This window comes from Nothobranchius furzeri, chromosome 6 (genome assembly GCF_043380555.1).
Source record: "Nothobranchius furzeri strain GRZ-AD chromosome 6, NfurGRZ-RIMD1, whole genome shotgun sequence".
Lineage (NCBI taxonomy): Eukaryota > Metazoa > Chordata > Actinopteri > Cyprinodontiformes > Nothobranchiidae > Nothobranchius > Nothobranchius furzeri.
The window spans coordinates 28,509,822-28,535,856 of NC_091746.1; the positions used below are offsets into that span (position 1 = coordinate 28,509,822).

The following is a 26,035-nucleotide window of genomic DNA, read 5'->3' on the forward strand; positions in this document are numbered from 1 at the left end:
CCCCCCCCTCCTCTCACGCTGTTTCTGCCACGCCAGGCAGAATAGCTGAATCGCAACTTCTAACGCAGACTCATTACTGAGTCTTTTGATTTCTGAGTGAATTAACTTAAGAAAGCGCGTCGACAAAACGCTTTACCATCAACGTGTACCGAGGACAACTCTGGACCGGGTCGCAGCGCATCTTTGTCTTTTCTGCCAGCCAAGGTGCCCTGGATGAAACATCCTAAGGTGACGCCCCGGATCCGAAAGAGGGTCCAAAAGAATTCGGTGAGACAGAACACGGTGTTTAGCGTTTTGATGCATCTTTTCCAACTAAGAGCCTAAGTTTATTCAAACCATCACTTTTCACTCAGACACCTGGTTCTTCCTGAAGCAAAATCAGATGCACTCACGCACCCATCCCAGCTCATATCACTCTCACCATCACAACATTCTCAATCTTCATAAATTCATCAGAAGGTCTATTTGAGCCAGAACAGCATATCAACTGTTAAAGAGATTGTCCCACAAAGTTACTAATGTTGATTGTATTTCCTGTTTGTCAATTTCAAAATCATTAGTTTAATTTGAAGAATTAAAACTTTTAAACGTCAAACTGGTTTCCTCATTGAACTGAAACACAGACACTCAGATATTATCGGCAGTTTATGGATGAAAACAACCTTTGAGTCTTCTGAACAATATAAAATTTGGTTATTGATTTATTAAAATTAATATTCCGAATTAATACGTAGCATGGTTTCTCTTTCATAAAAGAGCATAAATCCATAACGCTACACGCGCAACGTTCTGTGACTCTTAAAAAAACAGTAAAAACGGTGCGAAACGCTGGCAGCGATTGAGTTAATCAGAAGCCAAAACCAAATTGGCTGACTTATTTTGGTGAGAAGAAAGAATGAAAGAAGTCCTCATCGCTAAAGCTAATCAATGCCCCTGGACAGAGGAAGAACATTCCAGGCACATCTTCTTCTGGTCACAGCTGGTCAGTCAAACTCCTAATCCACCTTAGATATCACTCACAAATAAGACACCTAGACATTAAGCATTTTATTGTGAAGAATTTATTTGGATTGATTTAGGATCAATGAATACACTCACCTAAAGGATTATTAGGAACACCTGTTCAACTTCTCCTTAATGCAATTATCTAATCTACCACATGACAGTTGCTTCAATGCATTTAGGGGTGTGGTCCTGGTCAAGACAATCTCCTGAATGCCAAACTGTATGTCAGAATGGGAATGAAAGGTGATTTAAGCAATTTAAGAATCTTGTTGATGCTAGAGGTAAGAGGAGAATGGCCAACTAACTCAAGCTTACAGAAGAGCAATTTTGACTGAAATAACCAGGTGGAGTTGTCCTGAGTACAGCAAACAAACAGGAGTTTTAAAGGATAATCCAAAAACGTAATCCAAGACAGTCTGAAGTTCTAAATCCAATAATCCAAAAAAACGAGTCAAGCGAGCAAACAAACACAAGTGGCTGGGGCTACCTAAAATGGAGCAATCATCCGGCGTAGAGTGGTGTCTCCATCCTCTTTTTATACCCGACTTCCTGATTGGAGATTCAGTGCAGCTGCTCCCCCCTCCGCTTCTCACCTGTGGGAAATTGACCCGGAGATGGTTAGTGGAAGAGAATTACTCACCTTGGCTCGTGAACATGACAGTTATGTGCCAAACCGGGCGTTGAGATCTGCTTATTGCCTGCTGCTTCGCGTTCCAGCAATGAAATACAAAACGCGGGGGCAGCGTGCTTTGTCTATGCTGCTCCGACACTCTGGAATGCTCTTCCTCTTTCAGTGAGGCTGGCACCATCCCTCCTCCGTTTGAAGTTGCTACTTAAAGAGCGGGTCAAGTGTGCCTCAGAGTCCTTCTCCACCCAAGTATCAATTTTAAAAACTGCAACATTAGTAGGAGTTGCCTGGCGGACCGAGAGGGCGGAGCCGCGGCAGTGACGAAGACGATGGGTAACGAGACGATGCTAGCTCCTTTCACTCTGAGCAGTCATTAGAAGTGGAGGTTTCTCCCCCTCCTTACCCAGACACTCGAGAAGAAAGGGACCAAGTCTATTTGGAGGAGACAAGCGGACCTGAGCCTTATTGTTTTGAGCTTGTGAGTTGCCTGAAACTAGCGGAACCGACCCAACAGAACCAGCTCTGAATGGTAAGTAGCCGTTAGCCATAGCATTAGATTAGCTGCAGGGTTTGGCTCCACGGCCCTATAGAGCCAGTATTCAGCATGTTTTAGAGATTTATCTGCTTCAACACACCTGGTTTTAGTCAGCAACAAATAGCTGAGCTGCTTAACAGCTAATCTAACCTGTTAAAGCAGGAAAACCACTGAAACGTGCTGGATAGCAGCTCTCCAGGAGCCCTGGGCTCAAGTTACAATCTGCTGCATAAAGTTATGAAAATATCCCATGAGAAAATTATTCTGTAATGTGTTCAGCCCACTAGAACTGCCCTGATTTCATTATTTATTTACTGATACCAGCTGCTCTCTTGGTCGTATGTGATCCTCTGGTGTCTGCTGCTGGTCTCCTCTGCTGGTGTCGTCAGGATCAGGAGCTTTCAGAAGAATGTGCCTTTCAATGACTCTTTCCCCCTTATTTGCTATATTATTTAAATAAATCTCAATTTATATATTTCCTGTTTTTGTTCATGTCCATAAATACTTAAACATGCTTGAAATTAAAATGAGCTTTCAACAGTGAGGTGCTAGTTTAATTCATCACAATAGAGCTAGTTAAACATGCAACAATGTGATAATTAAACTAATGTAATTTATAAATATCCATTAAAATATCAAAACTGGAATCAAAATGAGATATTTGGCAGCACAAAAAACTTGTCAAACACAATATTTATTATAATAATTGTAGGCAGACAGGAGACAGAGCTGATGGAGGTTCTCAGTCATCGAAGGATGGCTGAAGACTTTCCAGGAACAGGAGATGTGGTGTTGTCTCTTCTCTCTCTATTCTGCCAGATGAGCTGATAGGTTACAGGTGTGTGAGGACATTCTCATGCTGTCACAACCAGATGACATGAGTTATCGGGTGATCAGCCAGCCTAATGATGAGATGCAGAAAGAAAACAAATCCAGGACAGTGTACAATAATAACAATAATATGTGGTGTTACTCACCTTATGTGCTCTTATAGAGTATTAACGTGTGCCTGCCTCATGGTGTAGAGTCCATATTTTGCTGAGTGTCCTGCAATAATGCAGGTTATAAGTTAATTTACTTTTGATAGCAAAGAACAAAATATTTAATGTAAAAGTTATTTACTGACTGTTTTCCAGACACCAATTGCGCGCAATCACTGGCGCCTAATTTCTAAGTCCAGCGGAAAGGAGTGCAACCCAACAGAGCCACCGCAGCCCCAATACACTACACCTTCTCACCATACTAACACGATATGGAACACTAAACCCGAACTACTTTCCTAATAACACTAACAGCCAAACACTAACTAAACTACAATATCCAACAGCCAAACTAACACTAAATAAGTATTTATAACACTAAAAGCTATGCTAAAGACTAGGATATGCTAATGCTATATGCTAATGCTAACCTTCCTACACTCGCTTGCAAATCCAACTCCCAACTCGCCACAAGGCGTGGCCGAGAATCTCGATGCTTTATAACTTTGACACAGAGCTGCTACGTAGTAATCTACTGGTTTACGTAGTATCTTTCTCTTTAGCCATTGGCTAAAGTGTATTCAAAATGACTCAAACTCTATGTTTTAAGCTGAAGGTGGCGCTATACTGTGGTATTTAGGCAGAATTTTTAATTTTTAAAGAAAATGCACCAAAATGCTAAAATAATGAATACACACATTTAAAACACTATTAGACACTCATTTATACAGTTCATCTGCAAAAAAAAAAGTTAATTTAGACGTTACTGGCTCTTTAAGGCTCACTTTTACAACCAGGCATTTTAAAATCCCTGACTTTTATCATTTTACTATCTGTCTTTTTATTGACCGTGATTATCTACTTCGTTGTGTATTTTATTGTTGACCGCGTTTTGTTTTTATATTGTGTTTTTACTTTTTATTCTGTACAGCACTTTGGCCGTTTTTAAATGTGCTTTATAAATAAAGTTGGAATGGTTTGGTATGGTATGGAATGGTATGGTATGGTATGGTATGGTATGGTATGGTATGGTATGGAATGGTATGGTGTGGTATGGTAGGCTCTGATCTGGGGTAAAGGCTATTTATGTGTCATAGACTTAACTTTACCTTACTTGTTCCTGTGTGAGTGCATTATGGTTATGACCTGGTCAAGTAGACATGCTGAAACATTTTCATTGAGCACAGATTAATGAAACATATGTCATTATTTTATAATTATTATTAGTAGCAATAAACAAATGTTCATTTAATGATTATTTAACTTTATTAGTTGTGGAAGTTCATCTTTAATTTTAAAATCTTCTTTCTTATTTCTTCTGTGAGCAAAGAGACTTAGAAAAGAGGGTGCTCTGTGAGGGACCTAGAGGAGCGAATGTTGTTATGATTTCGTTATCTCTGTCAGAGCTGCAGACTCTGAGCTCCAGCTGGTGGGATGAAGGCAGGCTGATTTAAAGGGAACACGTGCAGTCTCGTGCCTCCTTTTTGACCAGATGTTGGATGGTCAAACAGTGCCTAAAAACTGACCATTGCTGGACGTTACATTAGACAGTAAATGGGTCACAGAATGCACAACATTGTAAAACAGCTTTATTAATGTGTTAAAAATATTTGTTTTATTTTTTCTCTCATTTTGATTCTGTGGCACAGCTGTTGGGGAAGCGAGGCATCTGTTTTGGTATAGCTGGTTGGACATTTTGATGAAACTAAAAAATAATTGCTTGTGATGTTGCAGCTGTGTGATGAGTACAGTAGTAAGTGCTTTCAATTGTTTCCTCCCTTTATCACACTGATGAGGTTCTCACTGTGATGTCCTCCTAATTACATAAAGTTTTTAACAGATCAAAAGCTGTGCTTCAACTGCTTCACAAACTACAATTATTTATGTTTCATACGAGGACAAATAGATGGTGCATTCTTCTAAATAATTGATTGTGAATTTAAGATTTAGTCTCGCCAAGCCCGCCTTTTATCACAGATTCTGTTCAAAACTTTTATGGACAGGATTTCTAGGTGCAGCCAAGGTGTTGATGGGCTCAATTTTATATTGTGTTTTTACTTTTTTATATGTATATATATATATAAATACATATATATATATACATACATATATGTATGTATATATATATATATATATATATATATATATATATATATATATACATATATAGATATAGATAGATACATATATAGATATAGATAGATACTTATTGTAAGTAAAGCAGTCACAGACGTATTCATCATAGGTTCTTTTATGTTGATGCAGTCTGAATGTTGCTGTGTCTCAATTAAATTTGAGCTCTTTGGGAAAAAAAAGGTGCAGTTTGAAAAGCTGTAATAGCTGCCGTAAGTCACAGATTATAAGTAGATGTTTGCCTGTTTGCCACGATTTCACCCACAATTATGTTGTCAAATGTGCTGCTCAGATTTCTGTTGGAAGTTGGAAGTGCTGGTGTCTCTTCAGTGCTTAAACTGTTTAATAACTTAAGAGTTGACATTTGGAGTTTAGAAGAGGTTGCAGGCCAACCTGCTTTGGCTGCATTATTTGTTATTTTAGTGATATAACTTCTGAGTTTTACTTTTTATGATCAAAGTTTTTATTAGTTTGCAGAGACCACCGACAAGCACTTGCAACCCCACAAGTGTGGGACTGGAACTCACATTGTTCATCCTTGATAGTCTACTGGGAAGAGCCTGGGTCCTTGTCAACATGTTCTCACATCCCACTCATCTCATAAACATGCTTGGCCAAGACCCTTTGGCCGGCTTTATCGTGGTGTAGATTTGGCATGGAGGTTTAAAAATAAATCTCTTTACATCAAATATGTTGTCCTATAACTGAATGGGGTTCTTTTTTTTTCGTGTAATTTCTCAGAACTTTATTTTGGAGTTTCCTCCTCATATTGCATGGAGCAGCGTTGGTGCTAATGCACTAAAAAAGAAAAAGATGGTGGGTGAAGAAACGCCCAAATTGGATTATTGTGGTAACACGACACTGGGTCAAATTTGGACTGAGCCAACAGTTATTTTAACTCATTTGCTGCCAGCAGGGGAGGATTAAGGTATACAGGGGCCCGTAGGCTACACTTATTCTGAACCAAAAATGCTTGATTGAAGCAAATTATTCTTATCCTATATTCTTATCTGCAGATATTTATTTTAATTAGGGCTGTCAAACAACTAAAAATGTTCATCTAATTAATCATAGTGTATTTGTGAATTAACCATAATTTACCAATATTTTCTGGCATTTTCATCCATTTCACCCCAGCAGCCAGTATCCGGAAGACCAACACCAACTGCTCTGCTTTAAAATCACTGTTAAAAAAAACTCCCAACATGGGGGAATTCCCCCACAACAACGTAGTTCACAAAGCTTGTTGCTCCATAAAGTGCCAAAAAAAAAAAAACTGCTTCTTCTGGTCATTGAACACTATATTTTACATCATGCATGCTCTCCTCCTAGATTAAATTATGCTATACATCGACAGAATGACACTTTTAAGGATAAATATTGTTACTGTGGATGCTTTTTGGCGCTTTGACTCACTGCTGAAGCAGTTGCGATTTTATCTGTACAAAACAGAATTTCAACGTAAAAATTTCATCAGCAAAAATTCTACATCAGAATTTCTGGTGCAAATTTCATCAAAAGACATTCAACTGCAAAAATTCTACAACTGTGGTGATCTCTTCGCGACCCAAGCAAAAGTAATCGTCAGTCGATTAAGTCAAGTGGATTTTAGCCCATCAAATCACGCTTTTTCCAACGATGAGAAGGGGCTCCCGGATGCCCCTCTGGGATAGAGCCAGCTGGGTATATCATGGACTCCTGGAAACAGTGGAACCTGATATGCCTCTTGTGTTGAAATGTTGTAGAAAGTCACTGTTTTACATGAGTGACCAGCAGAGGTCACTGTTTTTTAACGAGCACATTAGGGTAGCACAAGGAAGAAGACCACAGGTGGTGTTGATACAATAAAGAAATGTTTGTTGGAGCTAGAGGCTCAGAGACACGGAATGGTCTGCTGTGTGATCCTTCACTAACCCTTAAAGAACAAAACGTCAGGAGTGGGATCGTGGAAGTGAAGAACGACAGAGTTACCAGGCAACAGTTCCTATCAAGATGGAAAGTTTGAAGCCACCGGAAGGACCGAAGCTGGTGGGAAATGTCGACAGCAACTGGAGGTGTTTTGAACAGCAGTTTGAGCTGTATATGGCTGCCATGGGGCTAGACTCCAAACCAGATGCAAGAAAGATTGCATTGCGCAAAAACAGATCATTTCCTCTCTGCCTTAGTGTTCTGTTGGTCTTCAACCCCTCAAGATCCAATAATGGCGCAATATGACAAGACAACGCGACCACTTGGACTGCTCGCTAAGGACGATGTTGTGAGAATCCAGGATCAAAATGTATGGGGCAGAAAAGCCATTGTTCTTCAGGACGCATTATGAAGATGTGTTCAAAGGCCTGGGATGCCTACCATACACATACAGCATTCAGTTGAGAGAAGATGCGACATCGGTGATCCATGCACCAAGGAGAGTCTAAGATTAAAAAATCCCCTTAGGAGGATGCTGCTTAGGAGGATGCTAGTTCTAAAAATCTTCCTGAGAATAACTGCTCTCTCTTCCTGCACCTGTCGGTGCTACCTCGTCGACTTGTGTCACACACCAACCCTCCACCACTTCTCTCGGACGGAGGACGACCTCTACTCTCTTACTCTCTACCACTGCTCTGTCTCTCTCTAACTGCTCTTTTTATATCATTCTAAAAAACTGCCAAGCCAAACATTTTCCATAGTGAAGCAATATCTTAACCAGTCATGAGACAGCCTAAACAATGTAATCAGTTGTCAGTTACATACATCTTTTTCTCACAAGACAGCAAAACAATGTGATTATTTGTCAGTTACAAATCTCAGTCAAACACAAGACAGCCAAACCCATATGATCGTTATATTTGTAAACTGGTTTCAGCTCCACCCAAAGTCCAAAGCTTCCCCACGGAGGGCTTTCACATCCTGAGAGGTCTCTTCAGTTGGCCTTCTTCTGCCCCACCTCCTTTGTTGCTTCCTGTTCAGTTGGACCACTCCTCCTTATCACCTGCCTGATTCCACTCGCACGAGCGGGCTCGAGCTTATCTTTGCGCTCCTTATGTCTTCATTTATTACCTCCATTGTTTTTGGCATGCGAGAGCTTGCCACATCTCAAGTCTGTTGCATATCTGTCTGAGGTGTTTTTGCATAGCAAAGGTGCCCTCTCTGTGGAGGGTAACTCTGAAGTGCATTTTTCTCCCTCCCCCTGACTCTATCCTCATATAAACCCTCTCGATCTTTTACGGCGACTCGGGTTGCGAATGACCACAGTCACCAATTCTTGTAATGTGTCTATGTATGTATGTATGTATGTATGTATGTATGTATGTCTGATCTCAGAATTGTGTGTACTGAAACTCTAATTTCCCTCTGGGATTAATAAAGTATCTTTGAATTGAATTGAATTATCCGAACATGTGACACAAGTGAGGGGTCAACTCGACCAAGCAGTGTTGCCCCCATAAGCCTGACGGGCCACCAGGCCTTGCTTGGCCCCCCTGCCAGGCCAAGGGTTCACCCCCCTCTCCCACTGTCACAGGCGACAGACAGTAGCGGAACAGTAATCGTGTGCACACTCCACCCCCCACGGAGTGTTGTGGAACGATACCAATGTCACCAACGCGTAGTTTGCCCTTTTCTGCTGTTGAATTTTGACGATTAAATATTTACATAGAAATTATGTTGTGGAATTTTTTATGATGAAATTCTGCAGTTTATTTTTTCATGGATGAGATTTTTGCTGGAATGTTTCAAAATCTAATACATAATAATAAATAAACAGGCTTAATAAAAGTAAGCCTTACATGGTCGAGAATCCTCATATATAACTTATTTGGTGCAAATCGACACCCCTGAACGTTGCCTGAGATCAGAAGGTCAGATGCTCCTGGTGGTCCCAGAAACCCGCCTACGTCCCGTGGTGATTGCTCTTTTGAGGCTATGGCTCGACTGTGGAACGATCTTCATGTTGTGTTGATTCCTTTTGCGTGTTTTAAAAACTCTTAAATTAAAAACTTGGCTTTTTAAACGTGCTTTTACATGATTTTATTGCTTGTCTTAATGTCATGTTTGTTTATTTTATGTATTTTAATCTGTTTTAATGTCAAGCACCTTGTGATTTTATCAGTGAAAGGTGCTATAGAGACAAAAGTTACTATCTATTGCCACATTTTCTCTTTGTGTTGGGTCTTACTAACTTTTTAAATTCTAGTTTGTCTTTATTTTTTGAAAAATATTTTCTTAATTTCATCTCGGGTTTAAATTCTTTCCTAACTTTGATTTTGATTCTTCATCTTTTCAAAGTATTTCGTAAAGTATTTTTTCAAGGTTTCGCATGAATGAAGTTATTATTCTCACTATTTGTGTTGGCAGGCTCTAAAAGAATGTTGTTATATAAACTCTGCTCAATGACAACCACACAGCTGTCAACCAGCTGTGCTTGTATTTTTAGCTGCTGCATTGCACCATCTGTGACTTGAGCCTGTTACTATGGCGAATCACAGTGCAGCATGCAGAGTGGTGATCTAACACGAGTACCTGTTGATGTGAGTTACAGTCAAGCCTTCTAACCCTTAATTAAGACGTCTATATAAGAAAAAAATATTCATCGACTTGTACAATTTGTCTCAAGCTCAAGTAAAAATGGTAAATTATCCCATTATGTGACGGGTGAAAATAGCAAGTTTACAACTTTTAAACACTGAGTATGAGAATTTTGTCAGAGTTCTACTTTTTTGATGGGAGGTGTTACATTTTGAATGGCCTTAAAACACAACCAAACCAAATGAATTGCATTAGGATGGCATTTGTGATCACGCATACTTTGTTGCATTGCTGCTTGTTTCTACAGTTAAAAAAGCGAACTGACATAAAAATAAAAATCCAGTTTGTCCCTTAAATAACAAAATAACAAGGAAGGAATACAAGTTTTTTCGTCCACTTTTGATCAAAACTGATAAAATACGATCATTTCCCACTGTTACATGAAGAGAAAAGTTTAATTTTCATCAAAACAGAGCTATTTCATTCAACACTGCTTTTATTTTGAAAGTGGGTTAGCCAATGAGCATTTTGAAGGGTTGTGAAGTCTGTAAAAAAAATACTTTTACAGGTTACACATAATTATGTAGGAAGCCTAAGTCACTTCCGCATCATGGGTCCCCAGAAGAACGAAAAAAAATGAATGCAAGTCAACAGGGCTAAAAATGCTATTTTCTAATCCACTTTACCTTATGCCCTGGTTCGCACATATGTTTTACTGCAATTTAAATGAAAACTATTGATGGGTGTTTCCACCATGCCAAATCACGTACTTTGAGATTTATTAGCTTGCAAACCCTAACCCTAACCCTGGCTACCGCTAGCAGCACGCATCAAATTCAAATTGCTAACACTAGCATACAAATTCAGAGACGGTACGGCTCCCATCTACCTGAATCCTCTTGCAAAGGCTTACGTCTCGGCCCGGCCGCTCCGGTCATCACAGGATCGTCGGCTAGCAGTGCCTACACCACGATCAGAACAATCCAGACTCTTCGCATGCATCGTTCCACAAATGTGGAATGACCTTCCAAGCACTACCAGAACAGGGGCTTCCTTTTCAATTTTCAAGAAACTCCTGAAGACCCTGCTCTTCAGAGAGCATCTTCTAAACTAGCACCCTCCCTGCACCCTTCCCCCTCTCTACCGTCCACTCCTTTGTTCCCTCCTCTCCATTATTGATGTCAAGTTGTTGTTATTGTTGTTGTTAGCCTCAAGGGCAACATGCTGATTATCACTTGTAAGTCGCTTTGGACAAAAGCTTCAGCTAAATACATAAACATAGACATGAAAGTTCGTAATTAGCATGACTACAAATTGGAAATCGGCACGTCGCATATGTGACATCGCCACATAATCTCCTCTCCCCAAAGCAGCTGCTACTTACCAAATGGCCAGATTTATGGAGGTTCTTTCCTCCTCTGGGAAGTTTGCTGAATTTACAGCCATTTTCCCTCAGTTTTCTCCATGTCTGGTTTGACGACATCACTTTCGTGAAGTGCATTTGTAGTCCAGCACTTATTTTCACCCCCCCCGGTTCAAAAATAAGCATGTTCTTGGTATTAAAATGCATCTTTCAAAATCACAGGCATTATACAGGTGCTGGCCAGTAAATTAGAATATCATCAAAAGGTTGAAAATATTTCAGTAATTCCATTCAAAACGTGAAACTTGTACATTATATTCATGCAATGCACACAGACCAATGTATTTCCGATGTTTATCACGTTTAATTTTGATATTTATAGGTGACAACCAATGAAAACATCAAATCTGGTATCTCAGAAAATTAGAATATTCTAAAGGCCAATGAAAAAATGTTTGTTTCTCTAATGTTGGCCAACTGAAAAGAATGAACATGAAAAGAATGTGCATGTATAGCACTCAATACTTAGTCGGGGCTCCTTTTGCCTCAATAACTGCAGTAATGCGGCGTGGCATGGACTCGATCAGTCTGTGGCACTGCTCAGGTGTTATGAGAGCCCAGGTTGCTCTGATAGTCGTCTTCAGCTCCTCTGCATTGTTGGGTCTAGCGTATTGCATTCTCCGCTTCACAATACCCCATAGATTTTCTATGGGGTTAAGGTCAGGCGAGTTTGCTGGCCAATCAAGGACAGGGATACCATGGTCCTTGAACCAGGTGCTGGTGGTTTTGGCACTGTGTGCAGGTGCCAAGTCCTGTTGAAAGGTGAAGTCTGCATCCCCATAAAGTTGGTCAGCAGCAGGAAGCATGAAGTGCTCTAAATCTTCCTGGTAGACGGCTGCATTGACCCTGGACCTCAGGAAACAGAGTGGGCCAACACCGGCAGATGACATGGCACCCCACACCATCACTGACGGTGGAAACTTTACATTGGACCTCATGCAACGTGGATTCTGTGCTTCTCCGCTCTTCCTCCAGACTCTGGGTCCTTGATTTCCAAAGGAAATGCAGAACTTGCTTTCATCAGAAAACATAACTTTGGACCACTCAGCATCAGTCCAGTCCTTTTTGTCCTTGGCCCAGGCGAGACGCTTCTTGCGCTGTTTCTTGTTCAAGAGTGGCTTGACACACGGAATGCGACACCTGAATCCCATGTCTTTCATGAGTCTCCTCGTGGTGGTTCTTGAAGCGCTGACTCCAGCTGCAGTCCACTCTTTGTGGATCTCCCCCACATTTTTGAATGGGTTTGTCGTCACAATTCTCTGCAGGGTGCGGTTATCCCTAGAGCTTGTACACTTTTTTCTACCACATTTTTTCCGTCCCTTCGCCTGTCTGTTAATGTGCTTGGACACAGAGCTCTGCGAACAGCCAGCTTCTTTAGCAATCACCTTTTGTGTCTTGCCCTCCTTGTGCAAGGTGTCAATGATTGTCTTTTGGACAGCTGTTAAGTCAGAAGTCTTCCCCATGATTGTGGTGCCTTCAAAACAAGACTGAGGGACCTTTTAAAGGCCTTTGCAGGTGTTTTGAGTAAATCAGCTGATTAGAGTGGCAGCAGGTGTCTTCTATATTCAGCCTTTTCAGAATATTCTAATTTTTTGAGATACCAAATTTGGAGTTTTCATTAGTTGTCACTTATGAATATCAAATTTAAATGTAATGAACATTGGAAATACATTGGTCTGTGTGCATTGCATGAATATAATGTACAAGTTTCACATTTTGAATGGAATTACTGAAATATTTTCAACCTTTTGATGATATTCTAATTTACTGGCCAGCACCTGTATGTGAAATCCATGGCACAAAACAAGCAGAGTTAGAAAAAAACATTTTTAGCCTCGGTGAGTTGCATTTATATTTTCGTTCTTCCGGGGACCCATGATGCGAAAGTGACTTAGGCTCCCTATACAGTAACAGACAGCTTTACATTTCTTTATTTGTATTTCTGATATAAAACACTACAGTTACAAGCATTCTCCTTTACCGAAGTTATAACAGTTTCCAACGCAGTGCATCATGGGATACCTCACTGCAGGATAAATTAACAGAGCCTTGATACAGTGTACGGAGCAAGAAGACATCCAGGAACTTTAAGTGAACATGCCGTGTTATGTAGGATTAGAGCACTTGGGCCATCGATGACATTTCACAAGGACATGGCGAGTTTAGAAGAGTGCAGACGAGGGAAAATTAACTTCCATGGCCCCACCCACCTTAGCATGCAACCATTAAAGTTGTGTTGCTTTTGTCACCAGGAAAGAGCAGTGCGTGTCGGCTAGTAGAAGATAAGCAATAGCATTGGCAACTTCACAACATGGCGAAACATGTTCAGGCTTGAGTTATTAGTGAAGAACCAACATCAATGTTGCATTTTTTATCCAAGATAAATCGTCTGGTTAAATAAACATCATAAATAAGACTCATTATCCTGGCATTTCCCAACAAACGTCCACCCGATGAAACAGGAGCGCCAGAGCATTTTATCCACAGAAAACAACTCACGAGGCCATTTATATTAGACACCAGGGATGTGTATTGTTGAAATTCTGGCGATATGATACATATCACGATACAGGGGAGACGATACAATATATCACGATATATTGCAATACATTACAAGCAATTTTTTTCCCGAATTTTTTTGTAAGAATGTTCAATAAACAGTCCAAACTGATACGTAACATGTTTAACAAGAGTTATCTGACTCATGATGGAGGGATTTACATTTCAATGGTGGAAACAAAACCCATTGCACACTGCTGCCATCTAGCGGGTGGTGATTGAATTTTACAAAACGAAAAGAAAATACACAAATGTTTGCATGTAAATTCTTTCAAAGATTAGTTACATGGCTTTTGAATATCGATGTAATAATTGCAGGAAAAAATATCACGATATATTGCCATATCGATATTTCCGATACACGACTTTTGAATATCGATATAATATTGCTGGGGGGGGAAAATCACGATATATTGCCATATCGATATTTTCTTACATCCCTATTAGACACCACATCAGATTTATAGAAATAAAAATGAGTGACAGAAGCTTAAATTCAATTTACAGTTACTTCAGGATTCCCCCCACCAATACTTAAAAAAGGCCAGTCTAATTCCATCCTTGACCCAGCAGGCATCTGTAAGCTCCGTACAACACCGGCACAGACTTTGTGAAGGCTGGCGGAAGGCGGAGAGGCTGCGACGTGATTGCTGACTGTCTGTGTTCTCAGGGGATTTGCAGATATTGCAGGGGTTTATACATATCAGTTCAGTGTTGCCTGTTATTTTGTAGGTTTGATGGATGGTTGTTTGTGGCGTTCATTTTTTAGCCTTGGCTCTGCCTCTAAAAGCCGTACTTGTGAGAGGTGTGTGCCTTCGCTCTTTTTGTGTATGCGTGTGTTAAAGTCAAAATGACAGTACCTTTGATTGATACCACATGTAAAACTAAAAACTGCCCCCGCCTGCGTGCAGTAATAAATTACACTTGACGACAACAACGTGTCCACATAAGACAGCAGGACGTGCCCCAATTCCAATATATCCATATTTCTCCCTTGTGCTCTTTTCATTTACTCCTACCTGCAGTGGGCGTGTTGCCGGTTCTCACAAGAATAGTTTTTTGCTGGTTTGCAACAAAAGATGGAGAAAATGGTAACAGGGAGAGGTGGAAGGGGGCAGGGAACAAGAGGACTCCTGATGTATCAGGAGCATTTGAAGGCTTCAGATTAAAGGGGCATTATGGAAGTGTGACAGCCAAAACATGTATAGAAATAATAAATGTCTTCTTCATACATTCTCCTGCAATGCCCTGGTCCTGTAGAATGAGCCCTGGCATTTTTACTGTGATCGCCTGTTTTTCTGTAAAATCACAGAAAAAGAGAGATGCTCGGGTCGAGCAGGCTGCTTCATGCGCGTTCACGCTCAGGCATAGCCCGTAGCATTTGCTATCCGTAGCTTTAGCAGCAGAGAGAGAGGCAGTGCCACTTTGTCGCTGTTCCTAACGCCTAGTGACAAAGCTAGCTACATTTCTGAGGACCCTTAGCTACTTCCATGCTGTAGTTCTTTTTTAAAACACAGAGCAGTTTTTGTTTACCTGTTTTCCCGCTACGTTTTGTTTGCGGCTGCAAACTTCCTCAGGCTGACGCTGATGGTGGCACGTCACTTCCTTCTCCGTTTATCCGCGGGCAGCAGAGGACGTTGTCGCCCTCTGCTGCCCGCTCTTCCCTCTCCGACGATGCAGTCCCATGCGTGGTCCAACGTGTAAACTCCATCGTCTTTGTTCATGGTCCCACACCCACGTCTCCTTATCTCGATTGCTTCTTTTATCCATCTTTTGTATTTTTGTTGTTCGTTGTTTATGCTCCTTGTGTTGTCCCAGTCCATTACATGGTTTTCTCTTATGCAGTGATCTGTTACGGCTGACTTCTTTATTGTACTTTCTGCTTCTTCTTTTGCTGCTCTTGTGTGCTTTCGACTTGCCTCTTTCTCGCACTCCTTTCTATGTTCTATTGTCCGTGTGTTGAGTTGGCGTCCGGGTTCTCCTACGTATGCTTTATTGCAGAGTTTGCATGGGATTTCGTAAATGACTCCACATTTAAGTCCAGCTGGTATCTTGTCTTTTGGATGCACTAGTCTGTTTCTAACTGTTGTGTATGGTTTTGTTGGTGTGTTTATGTTGTGTTTTTTTCATTGTTGCTCTTATTTTTTCTGTTATGCCTTTGATGTATGGTAGGGTTATCACTGGTTTTGGTTCTTGTCTTTCTGGGTTTCTGGTTCTTTGCTTAGGTTGTTCTTTTCTTTCTGTTGTTGTTTCTCCCAGAGGACAAACACATACAACATGCTTTACAGACCTGCGGATACCCGACATGGGCAATAAACAAAGGAAAACAACAAACAACAACAGAAAGAAAAGAACAACCACGTACAGCATGCGCGCCTCGTGCACGAGCCTACTATTGAAGCTGCCGTTACGCTTTTGGCCTGAGGGGGCAATCATGAGCATAAAAATTCAAAACTCTGTAAAGTCCCGTTAAAGTGCTCAAAGTTTGGAGTGCAATGTTTTAAAGCAGTTTCTTTAATACACAGACTTTGTTTTTAAATACATTTGTCGCTGTTGGATTTAAAATTCACACACAGGAATGAAAAAAGTCAGACTGATCAGCAGAAGTGTGGAATAAGCGACATATGTACCTTTTCTGAAAATACTTATATTTACTTTTTTATCGTCTTTAAATATCGTATTGTGCATGTGAAGTGTCTTCTTTATCTTAAAAGGTGCTGTAGAAACCAGTTCTTTTCAAGAATCGAGTGCTTTAATGACACTTATATGTGCTTTCTATAATGATGAAAAAATCATTCACATAATAATTTTTATTTTGACATGGAAGTGAACGTTAACGCTAATCCAATCAACTGGGCTTCACCCACATTAGTTTTGAATGTCATAATTATGCAACAAATATTTCTAATTTTGATGTATTATCATACATGAACATTTTAAATAAAGTAAAAAATTTGGGTAAAATAAAGTGATTTTTTTTCTATTTATTTTATTTCTCCTGAATCATTTTAAGCCTCTGATCCCACACTACTGAGAGAAAGGAAACAGTATAAGAGTTTCTCCCTGTTCTCATTTTCTGCGTATTTTTATTAAAACACAAATGTGTTTTATTGTTGCCAATATCGACGTTCAAAAAGACAAGGGCTGAAAATAAAGACCCCCCAAAAAATTCATTATTTTGGCTCTGAAACTGGAATTGGATTCTGCCTAATCCATCTCAAGTGTGTGCATAGAGTTATAAAAATAATTCTGGTGAAAATCAAGCATTTTATTCCAAGAAGAAAAAAAAAGACTGAATTTAGATCTAAGTTAAACCCTCAGCCGTCAAATTCATGAAGCTGCATGACCAAAATGAGGGTTGGTGACCCAAGGAGAATCACTTCTCTAATCTAAGCAGATACATTGAAACAAGCCAAAACTGTTGGATTAACTGGTTTAAACTTTGACAGAATATCTGTAAAGTTGGTTGGTGTAGAGCAGAAAAAGGGGATTTGTGTTGCAAGGACCAACGGATAATCAACCCTCTAACAAAAAGGTGCTAAATTAATTTTTGACAAGGAAATTGCCATTTCAGTGGGAATTTCATCCATTTCTTCTTCAACGCTTCCAACTCCCAAATGGATTCCTGATGTATTTTTGACGAACGATCTGTCTCATTGTCACAAACCGTCTCCCATCTGAGAAACTCTGGTTTCTGTGTTTTTTCCTCCAGGATTATAAAAAGAGGTCTTTGGTAGTGTAGATGGGAGTCTCCCAACGATAAATTGTACAACAGTTAGACCAAGCATCTGTGCCTTCTTCTGTTGTTGGAAAGTGAAGCCCCATGAAAGTGTTTACAGGTGCTGCCATGTTGTTTGTTTGACACCAGAGCCAGCAAACTACAGATGTAGGGATGGAAGTGCCGCATACTCTGCTACTTCTTTTCTAAATATGAGTGGAATTGTAAAATTTTTTTCAACAGTTGATAAAAACAATGTCCCGTTCATTGGCTTGGCAATGGGACCAGAAACTGGAATCAGTCTAGCAAAACTTTTGGACACTACTGTCTTCCATGTCCCCTCGTTGGTCCAGCAAATTTATACAACTGATGCACAATTGCACCTCAACACTCGCTCATTAGAACCCAACACCGACCTAATTCTTTTAGATTATCGACCCTGATTGTCTGCATGAAAAACTGAAAACGATCTGTCAGATGGGAGCTGGCGTTCATTGCTCCCTCTGAAGTAGTTTGATCTCCAACCACACATCACCATCTCTTTTTACTTTCATCTACCTAATGCATGGACTGGTGTCTGATTTTTAGACTAATCATTTCTGTCTGTCGTTTCAGGACAGGAAGTTTTAACATCCAAGTTTCAGATCCAAACTCAAATTTAGATTTAATGATGGCTTGTGGCTTTTTCAAACCCGTTTTACCTGCTTTGGCGGCGGGTGCACCGTTTGTTGTCTTTGATTCAGTGGCTCGTTTTAAGTGGCGTCTCACTGAGTGTCATTTTATATCAAGCTTTGTTCTGACTCACTACTTGATGGGTGGCTCTTTTATGAACCAAATCTGTCAGAACTATAATGTGAGATTGTTCCTACGGTGAGTCCACTCTAAAACCATCATCATGAAGTTTCTGATTTTCTGTTAAAGGTGGGAGTTTGTGGAAAAAGCTGTTCAGGCTGCTGCATTTTGAATAAACTCAATTGAAAGGTCTGACCCCCTTTTCCTACACCACATCTTCAGAATACAGGAGAATGCCAGACTCAACAGATCCTGTCAAACACCCATAAAACCATAATGTTACCTTACCCATCAAGGAGAAATTGAGCTGCTGTGGCTCGTTTTGCAGCCCATTCCATTCCTTCACCCTGCTCTTCTTCCACTCTTCCTCAACCTTTTTCTTGGCCATTGTTGGCACCTTTTCTACCAAAAAATGTAACAAACATACGTAACTGTAGAATAATTTATAGGGCACCCACATCTGGGTCGGCATGGCCCGTCCCTGGTGGGTTAACTGTGTTTACATTTGGGTAATCTGTGTGTTCCGTGCTCGGCTGACCGTTTATTTTATTGTTTTTTTTTTTTGGACCTGCTCTCCAGTAGTCCACTCTATGCGAAGCCAACCCAAAACACCCAGTTGACCAGCTGAAGTTAGTGGGAGCCTCTGATTAGCAGGTAGAATCAGCCAGCTGTGGCTCCCCGCGAGCACAATTCATTATTAGTCTGGAAAAGGTGGAGTAAATATCTTCTCTGACTGCTGCTCAGAATGAGGACAGTAGTGCTGTACGATACTGCAAAATGTGGTATTGATCCGATACCAAGTAAATACAGGACCAGTATTGCCAATACCAATACTTTATTACTAGTCTAGTACTGTCTAGTTGTGTTGTATTTATTAATAGAATTCATCATCAATATGAAAATCTTGTCTGAAAACTCAAGTTTTATTGATTACTTAATTATTTTGTAAGTTTTCCTTTAATAAATCATGTATGATGATAATCAAATACAGGAAGCATTTTCAGGCAAATACAATTTTTATTAGGAAACTCAAAATGGTTTACAGAAAACTTAATTTTCTCTTTAGAGGGTGGTAATCCGCACTTATAGTTACAAACTCGATTGTTTTTCTATTTCCAGTCTGCCATCACGCAGCCACAACAGGGATCTCTGCAGTTCTGTGCTTGTCTCGTGCTGGCGTGTTGTTTTACTTCTTTTTTAATGTAATGGCGGACTGCCCCATTGACTGACATCTGTGGTGTTCCAGTCACAGTGCTTTAATGGTTTGTTGGGCCAATCACAGCGCTCTTTCAGCGAGGTAGGCGGGATGTCCCTGCAAACAAACATGGCTACCGCTCCGAAACGGTCCAATCACAGGTAACAGCCAGGTAAACTACAAATCAAGAGGGCTGCCGGTCTGTAGTGGTCAATCATAGTGCTCTATAGATTTCATGGGCCAATCGCAACACTAAGTAGGCGGGATGTTATTGGGGAAAAAAACAAAACAAACGTGACTAGTCGGCCGTCCGCCGCTCATTTGAAACGGCTTTGGCATCGACTTTGAACTATAATGACTTTGGCTTTCGTTTGAATCAAGATCAGATAGAAGTACTACAGTTTATTTAGGAAAAGGATGTGTTTTGCGTCATCTTTGATGGAGTTTGGTGGACTGCCTCGTTGACCGACATCTATAGCGGTGACTACGTCATGACTTGTCAGGCTAGAAGAAATTTAATCGATGTCATCACACAGGTATCTATTAAATACTCAATACCAACGTTAGATCGATTCTATCGATATCTTAGATCGATCCGCCCAGCCCTAGATGTAGGAATGGGTACCTTTGACATTTGAATCGATTCGGTACTAATTCTCGGTACCTGGGAATCAATACCGGTACTTAACGGTACCAATTTTAGATACTTTTGAGTGTTTAATATTTTATTTCTCTTTTATAATTAAATATATATTTTTCTCAATACATAACCATATTTGATAAATATCACGATAAATAGCATACAACTGTTTGTATTTTAACATCGTCCTTGTAGTTTTATAAGCTGATAATTAAACAGAAGCAAACATCTTTACTGAGAACTAAATTTACTGTGTATCTTCATTCCTTTTGCCGTCCTTTTTCAATTGATTTTTCCTACTGGGAAGTTAGAATTTCCGAGGAGAAAGCGAACACACCATTAGCTGATAACAATAGTGGCAATGGAAGCTAACATATCAAGCTAACGTTATCTTAAACAGTTTATTTAGCTGCTGGAGCAGATTAAAACGATGATGCCTCACACTTAGATCGTTGTCGCTGGTTTCATCTTCACCCAATCACCCGTTGCATTTAGTAAAGTGAAGCCAAACTTTAGAGCGCGTTCATGTTCTTCTAGTCGGGAATTCTGAGTTCCGAGGAGAAAGCGAACGCACCATTAACGGAACGGAAGCTAACATATCAAGCTAACGTTATCTTAAACATTTTATTTACCTACCAGAGCAGATTAAGATGAGGACGTCTCACTTAGATCGTTGTCGCTGGTTTCATCATCACCCAGTTACCCATCACATTTAGTGAAGTGGACCCAAGCTTTAGCGTGCGTTCTTTCTACCATGCTGCTCTGTTTACAACTCGCTCACAGCGACCGACGACATAACGCTCTTGCGCATGCGCAGCTGTCTAGGCAAGTTCTCGTTATGAAGGACGGGTACCGAAACGAGGCACCGTTTCAAATGACGTGAACTGGTGCTCAGTCGGTACTATGGAATTCGGTCGGTACCTTAAAATGTACCGAATTTTGTACCCATCGCTACCTAGAGGACAGACTGGTGTAAGAAGCTCACATCACTGTCAGTGAGACATTAGGAAGCAGTGTGCTTCACATCAGAGTCTCCAAAAGCAACACTGCTCACAGCTGCCTTTGTTTACCAACGACACGGACTTCTCCACACGCCTTTTGCCCAACCCACGTGCTCGGACACGTCTGTGTTCCTGAGAAGGCTGTGTGTGAACCACAGACATCATGGTGCAGAAGTTCCCCTACATAGGCTCAGGCATGGCGCAGCGCCGCGGCTGTTATTCCAGCTCCACGCCTACGAGGTTCTACCTCAAAGCCAAATGTTCCGCGCCTGCAGACGACGCACAGCAGTGAAACGGTTAGCTCCTAATGTAGCTTCACTTCCTGCTCTGCTGCTCCAAACATGCACATGCACACTGAGAGGTGTTTACATTAAGACCAAGTCAGCCCTGGACTTAATCTGGGATTGTGAACTTGACCTGGTAATAACTTGAAAAGTTTCGCTGTGACTTGATTCCAGGTGCCTGCTGAGCACACCCAAAGTTTTAATGACTTGAGTTTGACATGTACTGCCTCACTAGGCTGCAGATATTTTTGGTAAATGGTTGTCTGTAAACCCGGTAAAAAGGATTTCTTGCACAAACACACATAAATGCTTTCATATCTACATGCACCTTGATAGGCGCGCTCAGATAAAGGCAAAAGCTAAGCATGAAAGCTGAGACCCCCACCAACATGCTCAGACACATCCAAAATAACATCGTAAATATGCACAGACGCACGTTAGAGGGAAAGATTCCTCAGCGAGTAAAACGCCTTCATGTTAGCAGAAACACACAAACACTCCAAGACACATGCAGTGATCTGTTGTCCGTGTTGTTGTTTTTGAGCTTTTCCTTTCATGTTCAAAGCTTAGTGTGTGATTCCTGCCTCTCCGCTGAGAATAGAGTGAGAGAGCATAATCTGTGTGACGGGGTAGAGGTGAAGAAAGAGAAAAAGAGGTGGCAGAACGAACGAAAGGCAGGAAAGAATGTATAATTGAGCAACCTTGGCGATCTCACATCCTCATAACACGATTAGGACTAACCTGACGTCTAAATATGGAAGAGGAAAATGTTCCTGTAGGTTACCATTGCCACAGGCCTCTATATTTAACACGATCATATTTCATAATATTTGCTGATTGCATATTCCCTGTGGGCGGATGGAGGCAGGGTGTTTCTGCATGGCTGCTGCTCAAGCCTCAATAAACAGCTTCAAGTAGGAAAATGAAGAAACATGTAAATAACAAAAAGGAGGAAAGAGGAACAGAACTGAGCCTCCAACACAGTGGCCATCAGCTCATATGATTCGTCAGTGGAGCCCTCGTGTTCCAGTGCAACCGTGGTAAACACATTCAGCATAAAACAAATATAAATCTGGCACCTCCACCAATAACATGTTTCGGACCGAAAACTACTATTGGACCATCCGGCTGACGGTCTCACCAAACTGCAGCACTTCTGCACGTCCTTGGGTCCACTCATTACACACTCACGCTTTTAGCAACAGAACACCACTGGTGTGAGAGGTTCTCTGCTCAATAATATAAAGAGCACACCATTTGAAGTCACAGGTAACACGACTGGTGTTTAGCGCTACCTTGTTTCCTCTGGCAATGTGGGTTTCCGGTTCCAGCAGAAGCGTTTCAGGGCAGGTACTGAAGGAAAGGCGTGAGTGGTCCATAATCGTGTTTACATTCAAAGCCTAGCTTGTTTGCAAATTTGCCATTGCAGCTTGAAGGCCAAGATGTATTTCTGTTCTTAAAATAAAGAAAACTTTAAAAAGCGCATGCAGACACTCACCGCTCGCTGGCACTTGGCCAAGTGCCAAATAGATGGGTTAGAGTGACAGAAGCAGCAGTTGGCAGAATATCAACAAGAGACAGACCGTGTGTGTGTGTGTGTGTGTGTGTGTGTGTGTGTGTGTGTGTGTGTGTTGACAGAGACAGCTGGGGTTTTAACAGGATCAAGCTGTTGGATAAATCAATGAGGCAGTGTGGTAGCCACCACCTCCCCTGCTACTTAGCAGGGAGGACCCCTATCCATGTCCTCTGGACGCTTCTCAGTGTGTGTGTGTGTGTGTGTGTGTGTGTGGTAATAGGTGGTTGGTGAATATCTACCTGCTGAGAATTTGCTAGTTAGTTTTTATGGATCTTGCTGTGGACAACTGTGTGGTCCATTTGGTGGAGATCCGAACTCACTCTCCTTTTAAAACTTTCTCTTGTCACACTGTGGTGCTGTCGGTCTTCATCCAAAGCTAGGAGAATGATGTACAAGAACATGTGACCGTCTAAAATTGTTAATGCTTGTTAAATATCGCGTTTTTTTTTTTTTTTTTATTTAAATAAACCAGCCTTTCATCTCTCAGTCTTCCTGATTGGGCGTCTATTCTGGTGCATATAGTAGATCTTCTCTTTCAGCTTCTCACTTTAGGCTCTGACACCCTCTGCAGGTGTTTTGGGTTCATCAGCTGATTAGAGTGTGACACTTTGAGTCTAGAATATTGAACCTGTTCACAATAATCTAAATGTCTGAGATTTTGAATTTGGGGTTTTCAGAAGCTGTAAACCATAATCATCACAATTATAGCAAATAAAGCTTGAAATGTCTCTCTCTGCACAGGCTCAAGGGCACCAGATTCAGATAAGAAATTGTTTTGGGGCCAGACAGATAATTTCTTCTCTGTCTTAAAGTTCCGCTGGTCCTCAACCTCTCAACATCCACCAATGGCGTACTTAATCTATCCCAATCCGTGCTGATTCGTCCACTCGCTCCTTGATTGCATCCATCTTTTGTGCCAGTGCATGAATCTCAGCCAAAGTTCCAAGCTTACGACTCATCTCGACAATAATATGAGTCTGTAAAATATTATTTACACCAAATATCGAAGCATTGACATTAATTAACTTTTTCACCTTAATCTAACTTTTAGAGTTTAACCTGTAGTCCTAATCGTGGTTCATACCATATGATACTAGCTATTCGGGTTCATGTAGAAATGAGTGATGTGACGTTCATGAACAAATCAAATCTTTTGCACGCATTTTCAAAGTGAACCATGAGAGCCGAGTCTCTGTAGAGAGCCGTTCATCTCGTCTTCCAGTGACAACCCCCACCCATGTGATATTATTGACACAAAAAGCTGCAGAGCATCATTTTACCTGTGGTTATTCACTCCTAAAGCAAAACTTAGCTTCTATGAAAAAAAGAACTGCATGAAAAATTCATAAATGAATCAGGAGAGCAGAACTAAATGTTTTTTTTTGTAAGTTCAGAAAAATCAGAATTGTGTGTTTTTATCGCATTTAACTTGTTTTTTATTTAAATTATCTTCATCTTTACTTATTTTATGAAAACGTATTTGTTCAGTTTTTTAGGAAAAAGAACCTTAACGTAAAAACTATATGGGATATATTGTGATTATTTAAATACGTTTTGAACATTAAATGTAATTTAAGTGGAATTCTATAATTTTTAGAACAATTTGTTCTGCAATTCATCTGGTATGTGAGAATGTTCAAAAACAGTAACTGACACATGTATAAACAAAAGAAAACTATAAATTGTGATATATTACCAGCAATGCATAAAATTGTTCCTATGCATGAGCCTAAGTCACAGCCATCTACTTCCGGACCACGGGTCCCCGGAACGGAAGAAAAAAAATGAATGCAAGTCAATGGGGCTAAAAATGCTATTTTCTAATCCCGTTGGTAATATTTCATGGATTTCACATATGATATCCATGAATTTTAAATACACATTCAGATGTCAAATGAGGGCTTCTTTTCAAACAGGGCAAAAGTTATTTCAGGTTTTTTGTTAAAAGATGTCCAGGACTACAAATGAGCATCACCTAATTGACATCATTGAACCAGAAACAGAGAAAAAAAAAGAGGAGCCACCCTTCATTCAGGAGGAAAGAACGACTATGGATCTCACCTTGTGGTAAGTAGTTCCATTTAGCATAAAATATTATTTACACCAAACATTAAACATAAATCAGCCTGTTTACATGGCTGCAGAGGCAACTTGACTAGCAGTGAACATAAGCTAGTAACCATCAAGTTTGACCGATAATCACTTTCAGTTACACAAAAATAAAACTTCATTTAGCATAAAATGAATCACCAATTTTTAAATAATATACACAGCGATCATTATAGTGGAAAATAAAAGCTTATTTTACAGTGGTTTACCGTTTTCTGTCGTGTATCGGTAGTTTACCGTCTGGGGCAGAGGTTAATTGAGTCGTTACGCAGCAAAAAACTATATGGAAAATTAAACCCGTTAGTTTGGTAGTAACGTTAGGTAAAATGAACATTTTCATTCACAAAATAACTCACCACAATGTTCTCCCAATGCTAATAAACTCAATAGTGTACTCCTCCAAACCAGCCAGGTTACAAGTTTTCTTATGTCGACCGTTTCATTGAACTAATAATGGTTGCTGCCACTTCTGCTGTCTGTCGAAACTTCGACTGTTAGGGGCGGGGCTTCCTCAGAAAACGTTTTGAATATTTTTTATTGACTATAGGAAGTCTGAGTCACGCCCATCTACTTCCGGACCATGGGTCCCCGGAAGAACAAAATAATTAATGCAAGTCAGTGGGGCTAAAAATCTTATTTTCTAATCCCGTGGATTTCACATATGATGTCCGTGAATTTTAAAAACGCATTTTGATACCAAGAGAGTGATTATTTTCGAACGGGAGGAAACGTAATGTCAGGTTTTGAATGAAAATAAGTCCAGGACTACAAATGCTCATCATGAAATCGACGTCATCGAACCAGACACGGAGAAAAACACAGGGAAAATGGCAGTAAGCTTAGGGAACTTAAAATCCTTCCTCCAGGAGGAAAACAACCATAAATCTGGCTATTTGGTAAGTAGCAGCTACGCCAGGTGAGAGGAGATTCTGTAGTGATGTCATATATGCG

The 26,035-nt window shown here is 40.5% G+C and overlaps 1 long non-coding RNA gene across 1 annotated transcript; it reads right to left on the bottom strand.

Annotated features, from left to right (window-relative positions):
- On the bottom strand, positions 1-22,910 carry LOC129164307 (uncharacterized). Its single transcript, XR_008563903.2, has 3 exons — positions 22,695-22,910; positions 3,146-3,215; positions 1-3,070 (listed from the first exon to the last, which is right to left on the bottom strand). It is a non-coding gene; the product is annotated as an uncharacterized lncRNA (long non-coding RNA).
- Positions 22,911-26,035: the final 3,125 nt, after the last annotated feature.